We start from the raw sequence: 19737 nt of genomic DNA on the forward strand, positions 1-19737 counted from the left end.
ATGCTGGAGTCCTGTGTGTTGAAACAGTTTCACCTTCTTTATTGCATCAAACCTGTCTTGTGACTTTGAAAAAGTCTTCTACATTTTACATAATTCCAGCATATCTGGTCTCTCCAGGTGTCTCTAAACTGAGATTTTAATGATTATTAAAGATTTTAAAATTTCAAACCTGAACAATCTATGAACTATGGAAGCAAGCAAATTAACATTGAATTTGTTGACCTGAAGGACAGAACACTTCAGAGCGCAATTCTAACTCCTGACAGCTCACCATCATCTTGGCCAACATGGCATTCTTTATCAGGGTACCTGGCTGGTGATTTGTCTTATTCATTCATGAGATCTGTGTGTCGCTGGCTGAGCCAGCCTTTATTGTCTATCCCTACTTGCCCTGTGAAGGTGGTAATGAACTGTCTTCTTGATCAGCTTGGTGTAGGTACACACATAGAGCAGTGAAGAAGGGAGCTCCAGGATATTGACACAGGAATGGCGATATATTTCCAAATCAGGATGGTGAGGGGCTTGGAGGGAACTTGCAAGTGGTGGTGTTCCTATGTATCTGCTGCTTTTGCCCACCTAGATGGCAGTGGTCATGGATTTGGAGATTCAGTCTAAGCAGCCTTACTGAATTTCTACAGTACATTTTGTACACACTGCCATTAATGAGCATGTGCGGTGAAGGGAATGTATGCTTGTGGATGTGGTGTCAATCAAGTGGATTGTACTGTCCTGGATGGTGACAAGCTTCTTGAATGTTGTTGAAGCTGCACTCATTCAGTTTAGTGGATAATACTGCATCACATTGCCGCCAGGTGGTTTGTAAATTGTGGACAGGCTTTGGGGAATCTGGGTTTTTAGGGGGGAACTAGAACTGATTTTGGGCATTGAGTTCCAAATTCAAAATCAAACTCTATTGGCCGCTCGGCATTTTTTTAATATGTCGACAAATTGTATGCTTGATGCTGCAATCGATCTGATGAAGGAAGCTGTTTTTTAACAGCATTGTCCAAAACAATCAGCACAAAACCAAACTAATCACAGCTGGAGAGTTCCTCAATTATACTTGCTCCCTAACCCTACTCCTAATATGGCTTTATTCCGTTCCAGAAAACCAGTTGTTGGTAAAATCTTGCCGGTAGGCACAATGTTAGCCCTGAACATCCAGTGTAATTAATTCCCAAGAGGTTTAAAATACAGAACTAGAAGCTCTAATTGTTCAGACTTGGTGGTTAAACAAAGGAAAATTCCAAAATGAGGGGCAGCACCGAGATCTTCAAAGACAAAACACAGAGCAGGGAGTAATCATTTGCGTTATCTGTGCACAGTACAACATGATAACTTTCAATAGGAAATATGTTTTTTTTATATAGAGAGAGCAAAATACATTTTCAGCACAATTAAAAAGAAAGCCTTGAAACCTCGAGTGCTTCAACAGTTCTGAATGTGACATTAGTTTGCCTCCTGGTGGAACGGAGGAGCTGACTGACAGAATCAGTTCAACCAGACTTCTGCATCCTTCTCCCTGTCCTCAGCCCATTGCCTCCATGCCCATCCCTTACATTATGGACAAATGCGGGCTCTCACCTCCCCCACCCCCCAGATCCTTTGCAAACATCGCGAGACTCTTCCCATTTGCTCATCATTTTCCCCCCCTCCCAAAAAAAAGCCCACACAAACAGGCAGAGACACAACCTTGAGCAGCAAACGGGTAGCTAGCTACTGTGTGTCTGCTGCTCTTGCTGCTGGTACCTCCCCTACTTGTCGCTGTCTGCCTTCTGTGTGTGTGTGTGTCTGCTCTCACCATCCATTCAACCACAGGTAAGTCACCTGGCTTTCCTCGGCGTGTATTTTTATTTTGCATCTTGCCACCCAATGCATTCGGCTTTGGCGGATCCTGAGCATCCTCATTGGTGATGTGAGTGCCTCTCTTCCCTGACTGTGAGCGGGGATGTTGGAATATTCCGCTGCAAACAGCGCGAAAGAAATGGACAGAGGGTGTTGTGCATGCATTTGAAAAGGGGTCCAAGCCGCTCCAACAGCAATATGCATTCGAAGCGGGGTGTGTGTGTGCACGGCTCCAAACATTTGCACAGCGTCTGCATGTAAAGGAGACAGTGAGAGGAAGCAATCGATCCGTCTCAGTGTCCATGACTACGCCACAATAATTAAGGCGCCTGAGCTATTTGTGGGTTGTTTTTGGACTGGTCCACAAAAACTTCCGATGATTTGATCCCATAATCTCCGTGACCCCTGTGTAGATGCAGCAGGTGATGGGAGTGAGCGCTGGATCTAACTTTGCCTAATGCCTGTCATTTTGGAGTTGGGAGCTGCACCCTCTGGGTTCTGCTCGCATATAGGCCTCAGTACTCAAAGGTCTGAAGCTTTAAGATATTGAGGCTGGAATGTGTGGGCCCATGGTAAAACTGGCTGTTGGTTACATAATCCTTTCCGGGTCTTATCTCCTTCCAGGGCTCTAAGCATGAGTTAGGTTGAGGGTTGAGTCCTGCCACTTGCTCATCCCGATAGCAGCACTGGCAACAAGGTGTGATCAGGACCAAGTAAATGTGAGCCTTTTTGAGCAAAAATGGTCAGACTTTTTAACCTTCAGTGAAATGTTGCAATCTCCTCACCACCAGGGACAGTTTAAAGAGGGGGTGCTCTGAATAGGGGAAGTGTTCCCTGCTAGGTATAAAACATTGGCCAGATCCTGTGGAGAGAAATGTGTCGGGTTTAGCTTAATACAACAAAGGATGTGAAGGAAGGGTCCCTTACTAAAGGGAAGGGGGGGAAATTGTAAGTTAATTAAACTGGAGTAGACCAACAGACCTGGAACCTGCTCCATCAGTTAGAACATGGCTGATCTGTACCTTAACTCTATTTAGCAGCCGTTCCTCGACACTCCTGCCCAACAAAATAAACTCACTCTTGAAAGACGTATACATCCCACCATGCACGCAGTTTTAGCGTTTCAGATTTCCACTACCTTTTTCCTCATTTGTGGGACGTAGGCATTGTTGGCTGGCCAGCATCTATTGCCGATCCTTGAGAAGGTGGTAGTGAGCTGCCTACTTGTACTGCTGCAATCCATGTGCTGTAGGTTGACCCATAATGCACTAGAAGAGGGAATTCCAGGATTTTGACCCAGCAACAGTGAAGGAAAGGCAATATATTTCCAAGTCAGGACGGTGAGGGATTCGGTGGGGAACTTGCAGGGGATGGTATTCTCATGTATCTGCTATCCTCGTCCTTCTAGATGGAAGAGGTCATGGGTTTGAAAGATGCTGTCTGAGGAGCCTTTGTGAACTTCTGCAGTGCACTTTGTAGATAGTACTCACTGCTGCTATTGAGCGTCAGAGGAGCGGTGGATGTCAGTCACACCCTTTCTGTGACCTCGTGATTTTGCTGCTAAACATCTGGTGTTCTGACTTTAAATATTATGTCCCCTGGTAAACAATTTCTTCAGGAGAGAAATTACTTTCTCCAAGTCACCTTTGGTGAATTCTTTAATATATCTGAGAGCTTTCTTGAGACAGTATCATATCAGGAGTACTTAATGGTTGATCCCACCTTTTCTTCCACACATCAACTGCACCATCCTTCAACACAGCAACAATCCTTCATTCCTGAAGTTGGTCAACTACCAAATCCAAAATGCTTTGCTTTGGTGAAGGAAGGGCCTGGAATTGTTGAATGTTCATCCTTACTCCATACTTCACTCGTCCTGAATCCAGTGGAGCACTGGAAATTATGCAATGAAGTTGAAACAGGAGGAGGCTATTCAGATCTCGTCATGCACTACTGGTTCGTATCTTACCTCCCCACATCTTGTAACCTTTACATCTTTGCCCATCAAAATCTGTCTCAACTGTAAAGCTTTCAACTTACCTCCAGCCTTGACAGATTTTTACAACAGTGAGTTCCAGGTTTCTGCCATTTTTCAGGCAACCTGGCATCATAACTTTAACATTTTTTAAAATTCTTAATCTGCTGTGAGCACCACTGGCTGGGTTACCATTTAATCCTCATCCCTAATTATCCTGGAGAAGATAGTGGTGAGCTGCCTTCTTGAACTATTGCCATCCTTGGCCCGTCAGAACCCAACAGTCCCACTAGGGAGGAATTTGACCTAGTGATACTGAAGGAATGGCAATACATTTCCAAGTAAAGGTGGTTTGAGTTCTGGCATGGAACTTGCTATGTTTCCAAGCCTCTGCACCTCGTCCTTCTGAAGATTAATTCCCGGGGCTGTGTGCTACAGTCCAGAGGTGAGCTGACCAAAGTGAATGTGAGGCTGATCTTGTTGAATTGATCTTGTCCTGAAACAAAAGATCTATGTGCAATTCAACAGTTGAAGCAAATGAGTGTTTTTTCCAACATACCAGTACTTAGTTCTGTGGTATTGTGGGGAACATTTAACAATGCATGATGGGGAAAAAAGTTGGTCAATTCTCGAGTTATAATTCTGTAAGTTAAAATAACCGTGAAGCGAGGTTGGAAACAGTAAACATGGCACAGGCTGATTCTTAACCTTGTAACAGCTCCTTGAACATTTCGAACTGTAGATCTTAGCCGAAACTAAAGGTCCGTATAATAGAAACAGAATTATGGAATGACGCAAATGATTAATTTTGTTTTAGACTAAGGTTCAGTGTTACAGGTGATGCACATTTCATGGTAATCTGTAATTGTTTAGCATATTTTAAAATATATAATGTGTTCCTTTTCTTTTGTAAAGGTGCGAAACTTGGAAGGGAAATAGGGAACGATCTGAATCCCTCCTCTTGCTAAGTTTCAGCCAAGTGCTGCAGTACTTACAATAAAGGCTGATTATTGCCAGTTCAATTGATATTTTTTTGAGTATTGTTGATTTCTTTTGCTCTCATAGATCCCTGCTAATTAAGTTCTGCTATGACAGCTGTCCAACCAGAACCTGCTGCAAATGCTTTTTCAATATTTTGTGCAGAAGCAGTCAGTCAGTGGCTATAGGTGAAAAGACAATCTTACTGCTGTCTATCTTTCTAATCTCCTACAATCTCACATTGCCCTGATAGTTCTGTGTCTCTTCAATTCTGACCTCTTGTGTGATGACAGGCTATGCCTTTTGCTGCTTTGGCCCTGAGCTCTGGAATTCCATCCCAAAACCTCTGAACCTTTTTCTAATTCACTGAGTAAATCTGCATCTTCAATCAAGCTGTTGGCTGCCTACTGCCATATTTCTTTGTGACTCTTGGTGCCAAATTTTGTTTGATGGAAGCATTTTGGAAAGGTTAATTAAATGATAAGTGCTCTATAAATGAAGTGTTGTTAAAGGAAAGGGAAGGGGAAATTGTGTTTTAATTAAGCACAAGCAGTCTAACAATAGAGGGGCAGTGGAAGGAGTGGAGAGTAGACATGAAGAGGCAGAGCTGAATGTTGTCATTTATACATGTGGAGGTCAAATCCATGCCTTTCATGATATCACCAAGGGGAAACATGTAGATGAGGGACAATAAAATTGGGGATTCCATAGTAATAGTGTAAGGTAGATAGAGAAGTCAAGACTGGAGATGAGCTAACTATGATTGCATAGGTAAGGATTGAAACAAATGAGGACAATCCCACTGAATTGGAAAACAGAGAGGCATTGGCTGACCAGGTCAGAGCTCACCCCCATTCACCATTGTCATACTTGCAGAGGATGTCATTTGCAGCTAAAAGAGAGGAGGGCGTTGGCAGAATCACAGAATTGTTATGGTGGAGGAGAAAGCCATTCAGCTCATCGTGTCCAAGTGTGTGTCATGACTTAGTGCCACTCTCTTGTCTTTTCCCCTGAACATCATGTCTATTTGAATAATTATGCAATGCACTCTGGAATGCTTCCGCTGAACTTTCAGCAGTGCATTCCAGTTGTCATGATAGGACCAAAAATGAGGTAAGTACTTATTATGGAGTGGTGGGGGTGGGAGAACCAGGCTATTTAGGAGCATACTGGGAGATTGGGGAGGAGGAGGGAGGAATCAGGGGTAGGTCTCATAGATGAAAGGTGCTCAGAGAGAGAGAGGATGAGGGTGATAGTGGAGAAACTACAGAATAAGATGGGATCTGTCTGAGTGGGGGAAAGGTAAGAGATTGACTTTATTTGGAGGAGGGGAGCTTGCACTGATCTGTCAGCACCTTGTGGATATAGGACTTCAGTTTTGTCAGAAGTTGGAATTGTTCATCTTAAAGCAGAGAAAAGAATGTGTTAGGAGTTTTGAAAAAAAAACCAAGGGTTTTAATAAAGTAAATATGGAGAAACTGTTTCAATTCACAAGAGGTTTGATAATTAGAGGATATAGATTAAGAGAAAAAATCAGAATAGGAGATGATATTTTTTAACAGCAAATTTGAAGTGCACTGCCTGAAAGTATAGTGGAAGCAATTTCAAAAGTAACTTTCGAATGTGCAAAGGGGATGCTATAAATGCTTGAAAAGGAAAGACTACAGACTGTGGGGAAGAAGAGAAGGCAGAGAAGCTAAGCAAAAAGAGTCAACGCAGGAACAAGGGTCCAAATTGCCTCCTCCTGTGCTGAGTGATTTTACATCAATGTACATTTATTTTAACTGCTATATCAAGTACATGCACACACCATATTGAATATCTTTATACAAACTGCACGTAGATATTACCTTACCTTTGCATTAGTGTCAAAATTATTCATAGATTCAAATGTTAGATATAATTGAAACAGGATGCATATTTCAGACATGAATATATTACGCTACATCCATCTTCTAGCAATAAATATAACTATGACATAACAACTTGAGATTTTATAGCATCTTAACATAAAACCTGTGAAGGTCCTCTGATGCCTTTAGCCATCTCAGCCTGAAATCTATAATTCCTTCTTCACCTCCCTCCTTTAAGATGTTCCTTAAACTTACCTCATTGTCCAAACTTCTGATCATCGGCCCTAATATCTCCTTATTCGGCTCAGAGTCCATTTCTGTCTGATTAATCTACCACGAAACTCATTGGGATATTTCAATACCAAAGTGGCACTCTATAAATGCAAATTGTGGTTTGTATGAGGTTATTCACAATGCTGGGGCAACAAGAGAAACTCCTTCTTTATTACATTATTTAACAGCAAATGTGACACTCCTGGGGAGGGGTGGGGGGGGTGGGGGGGGGAGTCATCAACCCATGTCATATTCCTTTTGGACTTGTCAGTTTGAACATAGCTGTCAAAAATCTGAAGAAGGTTCCAGAAGATTACAGAAGCATTCAACAGATCTTAAATACAAAATTACATGTCATATTTTGTACCAAATGGCAAAATGTTTCCCCTAAACTCAGTTTCCTGTGAATGGGATGTGTAAATCCTCTTGTTATTAATAGATAAATCTCTCTTTCACATGGAAGATTCTGTTACTAAAAATATAATTACATTACATCCCTTAATCCAGTAATGCCACATTGACCTAGCCCTTGACAGGAGAATTAAAGGAGTGAGTTCATTGACTTGTGTGAACAAACTGAGTAAACAATCCTATTTCATTGGGTTTCCAGTCCACTTTCAGCCCATATTCAGTAATTACAAAGAAAACTCTAGATTTGAAAGAAATAGCCAACAGGATAGCCAGGCAGAGAGGCAGGTATCATCTGACATGGTTGGACAGAAATAGAGATTACAGCCCAAAAGGGGGAAGTCAGAGCGAGAGAGGCACAGATAGGGAACCTGAAATGGACAGGGACCAAAATAGGGACAGTCAGACAGAAATAAAGAATGCAAATCCAAAAAGAGAGTTTAGAGAGTCCCAGTCTGGAAAACTGATATTCATAGAGAGAGAGTCAAACAAAAATAGCGCGGTAAGCTAGCAAAACAGAAGGAGGGAGTTACAGACTCAGAGAAACAGGAAAACTAGCTGGAAATAATAGTTTAAAGAGGAGGAACGGACAGAACTAAAATGTGCGGGTACAATTAAAGGCAGAAGGGTCAGTGTAGCTCAATCCTGACAGCAGAAGCCTTTGTTTTACTCCGGTCCAGATGGTCCCCTTCTGTTTCACGCGCACTGGGAGAGACCGACCGTTGTCTGCTTCCCAAATCCTCCCTTTATTTAATTCCTCCTGTGTTGTTCAGTTTTACTGTCAATTTGTGGGAGCTTACAGACATTGTAGCAAAAGTAAGAGTCACTCCAATAAAAGAAAAATCTGAAGCCACCCGGCTGGCAGCAAAGCATCCCCACCTACACAGATGAAGAGCACTGGGAGGGAATCCAGTTCTTGTGAAACCCCAGTTGGATGCTGATCTGTGTAAATGTAGCCCAGCCATTTGCAGCTGCTGTTTCTGTGAACACTGGCTCTGAAGTCTCCAGGGTGTCAATGACAGGACACATGGAATCCTTGCGGAAATGCCACCGGAAAACAGCCCCAGCGTACAGAAAGGCACAAGGAACTTTTGTTACCCCTCCCCCAGGGTATAATTAGACCGAAAGCTTGCCCAAAGTTCATAGGCAGGTCTGACCTGACAAGAGTGTTTGGATCCTTGGAAATGCCCGTCATTTCATTCTCGCACTGGGGTGCACTCTTGGTTTGTACTTTCTCTCTTTTTGTGAACTGCCAGTCAGTCCGTTATAGATGAAGGCATTTACAAATGCAGCAGCTTTGAAAAACAAAGAACTTACATTTCTGTGGCACCCTATCACCACCACAGGAGATCAGAGTGCTCCGCTGTCAATGGAATAGCTTTTTGAAAGGTCCAAGTGGTTAAGGTTCACACAGCACGGAGCAAACTGCGACAGTTGCCTGATAGTCTATTTGTTCACTGATTTAAAAAGAGGACGTGCTGGGAACTTGAGCAGGTCAGGCACCACCCGAGGACAGAAAAATGGTTAATATTGTAAATCCAGTGTGACTCTCCAGCACATTCTGTTTTATTTCAGAGTTTCAGCATCCACAGTCTTTTGCTTTAAATTTTTCAGTGATTTAAGTGAAGGCATTGAAGACAGCACGGGACAGCAGGGAGAACATTTTCTTTTCAATAGTGCCAGTGGCGTATTCACTTCCACACAGGAACATCTGTGCTGGGAATGGTGCTGTGGCAGAGGCCTCTGTAGAAAGCCTCATTAAAAAGATAGCACTGCAGCACACCCATGGTACTGATCCTCCACCAGTGAGGACACCCTCGGGACTGACCCTCCACCAGTGAGGGCACCCTCGGGACTGATCCTCCACCAGTGAGGGCACCCTCGGGACTGATCCTCCACCAGTGAGGACACCCTCACAACTGACCCTCCACCAGTGAGGGCACCCTCGGGACTGATCCTCCACCAGTGAGGGCACCCTCGGGACTGATCCTCCACCAGTGAGGGCACCCTCGGGACAGATCCTCCACCAGTGAGGGCACCCTCGGGACTGTTCATCCGACAGTGAGGATACCCTCAGGACTGATCCTCCACCAGTGAGGACACCCTTGGGATTGATCCTCAGACAGTGAGGACACCCTCGGGACTGATCCACTGAGAGTGAGGACTCCCTCAGGACTGATCCACCGACAGTGAGGTATCCCTCAGTACTTATCCTCTGTCAGTGAGGACACCCTGAGGACTGATCCTCTGTCAGTGTGCGCACCCTTGGGACTGATCCTCCACCAGTGAGGACACCCTCGGGACAGACCCTCCACCAGTGAGGGCATCCTCGGGACTAATCCTCCACCAGTGAGGGCATCCTCTGGACTGACCCTCCACGAGTGAGGACACCCTCGGGACTGACACTCCACCAGTGAGGACACCCTCAGGACTGATCCTCCACCAGTGAGGGCATCCTCTGGACTGACCCTCCACGAGTGAGGACACCCTCGGGACTGACACTCCACCAGGGAGGGCATCCTCGGGACTGACACTCCACCAGTGAGGGCATCCTCTGGACTGACCCTCCACCAGTGAGGGCATCCTCTGGACTGACCCTCTGTCAGTGAGGGCACCCTCAGGACTGACCCTCCACCAGTGAGGACACCCTCGGGACTGACCCTCCACCAGTGAGGTCACCCTCGGGACTGACCCTCCACCAGTGAGGTCACCCTCGGGACTGATCCTCCACCAGTGAGGGCATCCTCTGGACTGACCCTCCACGAGTGAGGGCATCCTCGGGACTGACCCTCCACCAGTGAGGTCACCCTCGGGACTGATCCTCCACCAGTGAGGGCATCCTCTGGACTGACCCTCCACGAGTGAGGACACCCTCAGGACTGACACTCCACCAGTGAGGGCATCCTTGGGACTGACCCTCCACCAGTGAGGGCACCCACAGTACTGATCCTCCACCAGTGAGGGCACCCTCGGGACTGATCCTCCACCAGTGAGGGCACCCTTGGGACTGATCCTCTGTCAGTGAGGGCACCCTCGGGACTGATCCTCCACCAGTGAGTACATCCTCTGGACTGACCCTCCACCAGTGAGGGCATCCTCGGGACTGACCCTCCACGAGTGAGGGCATCCTCGGGACTGACCCTCCACCAGTGAGGACACCCTCGGGACTGATCCTCCACCAGTGAGGGCATCCTCTGGACTGACCCTCCACCAGTGAGGGCACCCTCGGGACTGACCCTCCACCAGTGAGAGCACCCTCTGGACTGATCCTCCACCTGTGAGGGCACCCTCGGGACTGATCCTCTGTCAGTGAGGACACCCTCGAGACTGATCCTCTGTCAGGACACCCACAGTACTATTCCTCTGTCAGTGAGGACACCCACAGTACTGATCCTCCACCAGGGAGGGCACCCTCGGGATTGATCCTCTGTCAGTGAGGACACCCTCGGGACTGATCCTCTGTCAGGACACCCACAGTACTATTCCTCTGTCAGTGAGGACACCCACAGTACTGATCCTCCACCAGGGAGGGCACCCTCGAGACTGATCCTCTGTCAGTGAGGACACCCTCGAGACTGATCCTCCACCAGTGAGGACACCCACAGTACTGATCCTCCACCAGTGAGGACACCCACAGTACTGATCCTCCACCAGTGAGGGCACCCTCGGGACTGATCCTCCACCAGTGAGTACATCCTCTGGACTGACCCTCCACGAGTGAGGGCATCCTCGGGACTGATCCTCTGTCAGTGAGGTCACCCTCGAGACTGATCCTCTGTCAGGACACCCACAGTACTATTCCTCTGTCAGTGAGGACACCCACAGTACTGATCCTCCACCAGGGAGGGCACCCTCGGGACTGATCCTCTGTCAGTGAGGACACCCTCGGGACTGATCCTCCACCAGTGAGGACACCCACAGTACTGATCCTCCACCAGTGAGGGCACCCTCGGGACTGATCCTCCACCAGTGAGGGCACCCTCGGGACTGATCCTCCACCAGTGAGGACACCCTCGGGACTGATCCTCCACCAGTGAGGGCACCCTTGGGACTGATCCTCTGTCAGTGAGGGCACCCTTGGGACTGATCCTCTGTCAGTGAGGGCATCCTCGGGACTGATCCTCCACCAGTGAGGGCACCCTCGGGACTGATCCTCCACCAGTGAGGACACCCTTGGGACTGATCCTCCAGTAGTGAGGGCATCCTCGGGACTGACCCTCCACCAGTGAGGGCACCCTCTGGACTGACCCTCCACCAGTGAGGGCACCCTCTGGACTGACCCTCCACCAGTGAGGGCACCCTCTGGACTGACCCTCCACCAGTGGGGGCACTCTCGGGACTGACCCTCCACCAGTGAGGTCACCCTCGGGACTGATCCTCCACCAGTGAGTACACCCTCGAGACTGATCCTCTGTCAGTGAGGACACCCTCGGGACTGATTTTTCACCAGTGAGGATACCCTCAGGACCGATCCTCCATCAGTGAGTACACCCTCGAGACTGATCCTCTGTCAGTGAGGACACCCTCGGGATTGATCCTCCACCAGTGAGGGCTCCCTCGGGACTGATCCTCCACCAGTGAGGGCTCCCTCGGGACTGATCCTCCACCAGTGAGAGCTCCCTCGGGACTGATCCTCCACCAGTGAGGGCTCCCTCGGGACTGATCCTCCACCAGTGAGGACACCCTCGGGACTGATCCTCCAGCAGTGAGGGCACCCTCGGGACTGATCCTCCGACAGTAAGGACACCCTTGGGACATATTGTCCAACAGTGAGGGCACCCTCGGGACTGATCCTCCACCAGTGAGGGGTCCCTCAGGACTGATCCTCCACAAGTGAGGACACCCTCGGGACTGATCCTCCACCAGTGAGGGCACCCTCGGGACTGATCCTCCACCAGTGAGGGCTCCCTCAGGACTGATCCTCCACCAGTGAGGACACCCTCGGGACTGATCCTCCGACAATGAGGACACCCTCAGAACTGATCCTCTGACAATGAGGACTCCCTCGGGACTGATCCTCTGACAATGAGGATACTGTCAGTCTGTCACAGCAGCACTAATGCAATCATAGCCCTGAAATGGCTACAATTAGCGACAATTCTCTGATTCAAAGGCAAGAACCTTGAGACACTGACATTGAACAGTCTCTTGGATGAGAATAAACATTTATGGATCTTTGTGGTGTAGTGAAATTGCATGCATACTCAGTATTACAGGATAAGGACATTGGTAATGGTTTGTGGCAGTCAGCTGAACTCCTGGTACTACATCATCACAGCCTCTCCCTTTGTATTTAAACAGCCAGTGAGTTATAGGATCCAATGTGACCGTTCAGGTGGACTGAATGACACAATTAGAAATCAAGAGCTGACTTACAGATGGGAGAGGTCAGTATTCATGATAAATGCTTTGTTTGTATTTTTGTATGTGGAATTTAGGAGTTGAATTATCTTTTCCTGAGCAGGTTGAATTATGTTGAGAATTGCAATAGGTCATACATTGGCAGACTGACAGCTGGTTAGAAATCAAGGCAATGAAATTAACCAATAGACAAGAGACAACAGCAAAGTGGAGAGGGAAAAAAATAGAGAGAATGAAACACATGTAACTCTTTGTGGACAGAAGTAGACAGATTGATGTTGGAGCATCAGATAGAAGAACACTAGGATGGGCAGGAGTTGGTGTAATAGTAAGGTCAGTCACCTAGTAATGTAGAGGCCCCGGCAAGTCCCCTGAGAACATGAGTTCCTGTGGTGGAATTGTAGCAGCTTTTTCTATTGCTATGTACATGTGGAATGTGGGTGTCACTGGCTGGGCCCAGCCCCTTGAGAAGGTGGGGGTGAGCTGCCATCTTGAATCGCTGCAGTCCACTTGTTGTGGGTTGACTCACAATGCCCTTAGGGGTAGGAATTCCAGGATTTTGACCCAATGACAGTGAAGGAACAGGAGTATATTTCCAAGTCAGGATGGTGAGTGACCTGGAGGGAAACTTGCCGATTGTGGTGTTCCTATGTATCTGCAGCCCTTGTCCTTCTAGATGAAAGTGGTTGTGGGTTGGAAGGTGCTGTCTGAGGATCTTTGGTGAATTGCTGCAGTGCATCTTGTAGATGGTACACACTGATACTACTGAGTATCGGTGGTGGAGGGAGTGAATACTTCTGGATGTAATGCAAATCAAATGGGTAGGATGATGTCAAGCTTCTTGAGTGTTGTTGGGACTGCACTCATCCAGGCAAGGGGGTAGTATTGCATCACACTCCTGACTTGTGCCTTGTTGATGGTGGACAGGATTTGGGAGTCAGGAGTTGAGTTACATGCTGAGGTATTCCTTTTATAGGTTTTCCCTATAAAAGCGTGCAGGAGAGGAACCCGAGGCACTACAGAGGCAGTGCCTCCCACCCGCCCTCCTCCTCTAACCTAGTAATAAGACCCGTTGTGGTAAGTAGGTAAGTGCTGCATTTTGCTTGTTCTGTTCTTTAGACCTAGTTTTTTTTTTAAAAGGTTACATTTAGAGGGATGGCAGTGAAGACAGTGCAATGTTCCTCTTGCAAAATGTTTGAGGTGAGGGATGCCATGGTCGTCCCTGCTGATTACACTTGCAGGAAGTGCACCCATCTCCAGCTCCTCCTAGACCGTGTTAGGGAACTGGAGCTGGAGTTGGATGAACTTAGGATCATTCGGGAGGCAGAGGGGGTTATAGATCGGAGCTTTAGGGAAGTAGTAACTCCAAAGATTGCAGACAGATGGGTGACAGTGAGGGGGACTGGGAGGAAGCAGCCAGTGCATGGACCCCCTGCGGCCGTTCCCCTCTAGAACAAGTATACCGTTTTGGATACTTGTGGGGGGGACGACTTACCGGAGTAAGCAATGGGGTTCAGGCCTCTGGCACGGAGCCTGTCCCCGTTCCTCAGAAGGGAAGGGTGGAGAAGAGCAGAGCAATAGTTATTGGGAACTCGATAGTTCGGGGCACAGATAGGCAGTTTTGTGGGGACGAGAGAGACTCACGTTTGGTATGTTGCCTCCCAGGTGCAAAGGTACGTGACGTCTCTGATCGTGTTTTCCGGGTCCTTAAGGGGGAGGGGGAGCAGCCCGAAGTCGTGGTCCACATTGGCACCAACGACATAGGTAGGAGGAGGGCTGAGGATGTTAGGCAGGCTTTCAGGGAGCTAGATTGGAAGCTCAGAGTTAGAACAAACAGAGTTGTTGTCTCTGGTCTGTTACCCGTGCCATGTGATAGAGAGTCGAGGAATAGGGAGAGAGAACAGTTACATCCGTGTTTACAGGGATGGTGTAGGAGGGAGGGATTCCGGTTTCTGGATAACTGGGGTTCTTTCTGGAGAAGGTAGGACCTCTATAAACAGGATGGTCTCCACCTGAACCTGAGGGGCACCAGCATCCTTTGGGGGGAGGTTTGCTAGTGCTCTTGGGAGGGGTTTAAACTAATTTTGCAGGGGCATGGGAACCTAGACTGTAGCTTTAGGGTGCAGGACCTGGAGTGTAGGGAGGTTAGGTACATGGCATCAATCTCAAAGGAGGGTGCCTGTAAACAGGAAAGTGGCTTGAAGTGTGTATACTTCAATGCAAGAAGTATACAAAATAAGGTAGGTGAACTTGCAGCGTGGGTTGGTGCCTGGGATTTCGATGTTGTGGCTATTATGGAGACATGGGTAGAACAGGGACAGGATTGGCTGTGCAGGTTCCAGGGTTTAAATGTTTTAGTAGGTTTAGAGGTGGGGGTAAAAGAGAGGGAGGTGTGGCATTGCTTGTCAAAGATAGTATTACAGCGGTGGAAAGGACGATGGATGAAGACTCGCCATCTGAGGTAGTTTGGGCTGAGGTTAGGAATAGGAAAGGTTAGGAGTTAGGAGTTTTCTACAGGCCTCCTAATTGTCCTAGAGACGTAGAAGAAAGGATTGCGAGGATGATTCAGGAGAAGAATGAAAGTAATAGGGTGGTTGTTATGGGGGACTTTAACTTTCCTGATATAGACTGGGAAAGCTCTAGCTCGAGTTCGTTAGATGGGTTGGTGTTTGTCCAATGTGTACAGGAGGGTTTCCTGACACAATATGTAGACAGGCCAACAAGAGGTGAGGCCATACTGGATTTGGTTCTGGGTAACGAACCAGGCCAGGTGTTAGAATTGGAGGTAGGTGAGCACTTTGGGGACAGTGACCACAATTCGGTGACTTTTACTCTAGTGATGGAGAGGGATAAGTGTGCACTGCATGGCAAGAGTTATAGCTGGGGGCAGGAAAATTATGATGCGGTGAGGCACGACTTAGGATGCTTGGCTTGGAAAAGTAGGCTTCAAGGCAAGGGCGCAATTGATATGTGGAGCTTGTTCAAGGAGCAACTATTGAGTGTCCTTGATAAATATGTACCTGTCAGGCAGGGAGGAAAGGGTCATGTGAGGGAGCCATGGTTTAATAAGGAATTGGAATCCCTTGTTAAAGGGAAGAGGGCGGCCTATGTAAAGATGAGGCGTGAAGGTTCAATTGGGGCGATTGAGAGTTATAAGGTAGCCAGGAAGGATCTGAAGAGAGAGCTAAGAGCAGCAAGGAGGGGACATGAAAAGCCCTTAGTTGGTAGGATTATGGAAAACCCAAAGGCTTTCTATGGGTATGTCAGGAATAAAAGAATGACTAGGGTAGGAATAGGTCCAGTCAAGAATAGTAGTGGGAAGTTGCGTGTGGAGGCTGAAGAGATTGAGGAGACACTGAATGAATACTTTTCGTCAGTATTCACTCAGGAACAGGACATTGTTGCCGATGTGAATACTGAGTCACAATTAATTAGAATGGACGGCTTTGAGGTATGTAGGGAAGAGGTGTTGGAAATTCTGGAAAGGGTGAAAATAGATAAGTCCCCTGGGCCTGATGGCATTTATCCTAGGATTCTCTGGGAAGCAGGGGAGGAGATTGCAGAGCCATTGGCCTTGATTTTTATGTCCTCGTTGTCTACAGGAATAGTGCCAGAAGACTGGAGGATAGCAAATGTGGTTCCCTTGTTCTAGAAGGGGAGTAGGGATAACCCTAGTAACTGTAGGCCGGTGAGTCTCACTTCTGTTGTGGGCAAAGTTTTAGAGAGAATTGTAAGGGATAGGATTTATGAACATCTGGATAGGAATAATGTGATCAAGGATAGTCAGCATGGTTTTGTGAAGGGCAGGTCGTGCCTCACAAACCTTATTGAATTCTTTGAGAAGGTGACTAAGGAGGTGGACGAGGGTAAAGTGGTAGATGTGGTGTATATTGATTTTAGTAAGGCGTTTGATAAGGTTTCCCATGGTAGGCTACTGCAAAAAATACAGAGGTATGGCATTGAGGGTGAGTTGGAGGTTTGGATTAGGAATTAGCTGGCTGGAAGAAGACAGAGGGTAGTAGTTGATGGTAAAGGTTCATCTTGGAGTGCAGTTACAAGCGGTGTTCCGCAAGGATCTGTTTTGGGACCATTGCTGTTTGTCATTTTTATAAATGACCTAGAGGAGGGGCTAGAAGGTTGGGTGAGCAACTTTGCGGATGATACGAAAGTCGGTGGAGTTGTTGACAGTGAGGAAGGATGTGTCAGGTTACAGCGGGATATGGATAAGCTGCAGAGCTGGGCAGAAAAGTGGCAAATGGAGTTCAATGTGGGTAAGTGTGAGGTGATTCACTTTGGTATGAGTAACAAAAAGATGGCGTACTGGGCTAATGGTCAGATACATGGTAGTGTGGATGAGCAGAGGGATCTTGGTGTCCATGTACACAGATCTCTGAAAGTTGCCACCCAGGTAAATAGTGCGGTGAAGAAGGCATATGGCGTACTGGGCTTTATTGGTAGAGGAATTGAGTTCCAGAGTCCTGAGGTCATGTTGCAGTTGTATAAGACTCTGGTGTGGCCGCATCTGGAGTATTGTGTGCAGTTTTGGTCGCCATACTATAGGAAGGATGTGGAGGCACTGGAACGGGTGCAGAGGAGGTTTACCAGGATGTTGCCTGGTATGGTAGGAAGATCCTATGAGGAAAGGCTGAGGCACTTGGGGCTGTTTTCATTGGAGAAAAGAAGGGTTAGGGGTGACTTGATAGAGGTGTACAAGATGATTAGGGGTTTTGATAGGGTTGACCATGAGAACCTTTTTCCACGTATGGAGTCCGCTATTACGAGGGGGCATAGCTTTAAATTAAGGGGTGGTAGGTATAGAACAGATATTAGGGGTAGATTCTTTACTCAGCGAGTTGTGAGTTCATGGAATGCCCTGCCAGTAGCAGTGGTGGACTCTCCCTCTTTATGGTCATTTAAACAGGCATTGGATAGGCATATGGAGGATAGTGGGCTAGTGTAGGTTAGGTGGGCTTGGATCGGCGCAACATTGAGGGCCAAAGGGCCTGTACTGCGCTGTATTGTTCTATGTTCTATGGCCTCTGACCTGTTCTAGTAGCCACTACATTTTTTTTTTGCACAAATCTTTATTCAATTGCCACCACCAGGAAAATAGGAAAACACCCGAGTGGCCAGTGACAAGCACTGCCCTTCAAACCAAAGGGCAATGCTGTGATCAAAACAGTGAAGGGGAGGGTAGGGACTAAATCAAAATAGAGTTGGAGGGAGAAATAATGCACTCCACTCCCTGCGGCGCCCACCTCTCCCTGAACAACTCCAGGGTGTTGGTGGACACCGCGTGCTCCTTCTCCAAGGACACTCGGGCTCTAACATAACCGCGGAAGAGGGGCAGGCAGTCGGCCCTAACGACCCCCTCCTCGGCCCGCTGCCTGGACCTGTTGATGGCCAGTTTGGCCAGGCCCAGGAGCAGACCCACGAGGAGGTCTTCGGACCTGCCCTCCCTCCTCCGTACCGGGTGCCCGAAGATCAGGAGCGTGGGACTGAAGTGCAGCCAGAAACAGAGGAGAAGGTTTTTAAGAAAATCAAAAAGGGAGTGCAAACGCCCACACCCAATATATACATGGTCCACGGACTCCACAGCGCCACAGAACAAGCAGTTGGACTGGGAGTCCGTGAACCACCGCAACCTGCGGTTGCAGGGGACTGCTGCGTGCAGCACCCTCCATCCCAGATCCCCGAGAGAAAGGGGGAGGACTCCCGCGTAGAGAGCCCTCCACTGGGGATCCCCACCGCCCGGTGGCAAATGGGCACGCCAAGGCATGTCCGGGCGGTGGATGAGGGAGAAGAGGTGGACGGTGTGCAGCAGCAGTCTATACAGGGCCTTCCTTTTCATGTCCCTGAAAGAAACAAAATAAAAATTCCGGAGGCGGCTCAGGTTGTGGGGCACAGGCTCCCGCGGGAAGTACGGGACCTTGGGGCCAATGTGAAATTCCGTCCGGGCTGGGGTGAGCGCGGACGGGATCCCACCGCACACCTGAGCGTCCTCCAACTGGTGCACTACATCGGGTCCGAGCACCGCCGTTTTAAGGCGTCGGATGGCGGTGGCCATGTACCGGACGTCTACCGCTGCCCTGCTGCCACTATATTTATATGGTGAGTCCAGTTGAATTTCTGGTTAAAACTGGTGGAATTTAAACTGAATTAACAAGAAAATCCAGAATTAACAGCTAGTTTCATTAACAGTGAACACAAAAGTACCATTGGTTATTGTGAAAACCTACCTGGCCCACAGTCCCCTTAAGGGAAGGAAATCTGCTATCCTTACCCAGTTTGGCCTAGCATTTCCCATGGCTAACCCATAGCCAACACATCCCTGGCCACTATGGACAATTTAGCATGGCCAATCCACCAAACCTCTGGAGCAAACCCACGCAGATATGGGAAAACACGTGAACTGTACACCAATAGTCACCTGAGGTTAGAATCAAACCCTGTTCCCCCGGCGCTTTGAGGCAGCAGTGCTAACCACTGAGCCACTCAGTCTCAATCCTCTGTATTTAGTCTTGGCTTTGTGACATCACTCCCAGCTCTGAGGCAGAAGGTATATAATCCAGGCTGACCTTCCCAGTGTAGGATTGAGGTGGAACTGCATTGATGTGCTGTCTCTCAGTAACTTCAAACGAAGGCTCCATCTGCTTTTGCAGTACAAAAGATTCCACAGTACTATTTCAGAGAAGAGCATGGAAGGTCTACCTGATGTCCAGGCCAATATTTATCTTTCACCAAAAATAACTGACGGTGCTGTTTCTGGAACCTAGAAATTTCAAAAGGCTCTGCTTTGGGACATCCTGAAGGCACGTACAGTGCTATATAAATGCAAGTCATTGTTCAACTTTTAAAAAGTCATATTACAAGTGGTAGATTGTCCAATAGTATCCAGCTGTATTTTAATATTTTAATACATTCAGTAGATACCTAATTAACACGATACAGTGAAATGTCAGTGACAAGCTGATGTCAGGAGGTCAGCCGAGACATTGGGAAGTTACATTTTTCTTGACGGCTTTTTGAAAGCTGGCCTGTCCA

General features: G+C 47.7%; 2 protein-coding genes across 7 annotated transcripts in view; one reads left to right on the top strand and one right to left on the bottom strand.

Annotated features, from left to right (window-relative positions):
• LOC140492614 (uncharacterized) overlaps positions 1-7114 on the bottom strand; it is a 162883-nt gene extending 155769 nt beyond the window's left edge. Inside the window, exon 1 of the mRNA XM_072591626.1 lies at positions 6907-7114. The gene's annotated coding sequence lies outside the window, so the exon portion shown is untranslated. The remainder of the gene's footprint in view (positions 1-6906) is intronic.
• Positions 1508-19737, top strand: part of LOC140492615 (acetylcholinesterase-like) — a 69937-nt gene continuing 51707 nt past the window's right edge. For 2 of the 6 annotated variants that reach the window (XM_072591634.1, XM_072591632.1), the window contains exon 1: positions 1508-1818. The gene's annotated coding sequence lies outside the window, so the exon portion shown is untranslated. Of the gene's footprint in view, positions 1819-6077; positions 6101-19737 lie in introns of those variants that run through there. The other 4 variants (XM_072591627.1, XM_072591628.1, XM_072591631.1 and 1 more) reach the window with 3 other exon arrangements.

This window comes from Chiloscyllium punctatum, chromosome 21 (assembly GCF_047496795.1).
Source record: "Chiloscyllium punctatum isolate Juve2018m chromosome 21, sChiPun1.3, whole genome shotgun sequence".
Classification (NCBI taxonomy): domain Eukaryota; kingdom Metazoa; phylum Chordata; class Chondrichthyes; order Orectolobiformes; family Hemiscylliidae; genus Chiloscyllium; species Chiloscyllium punctatum.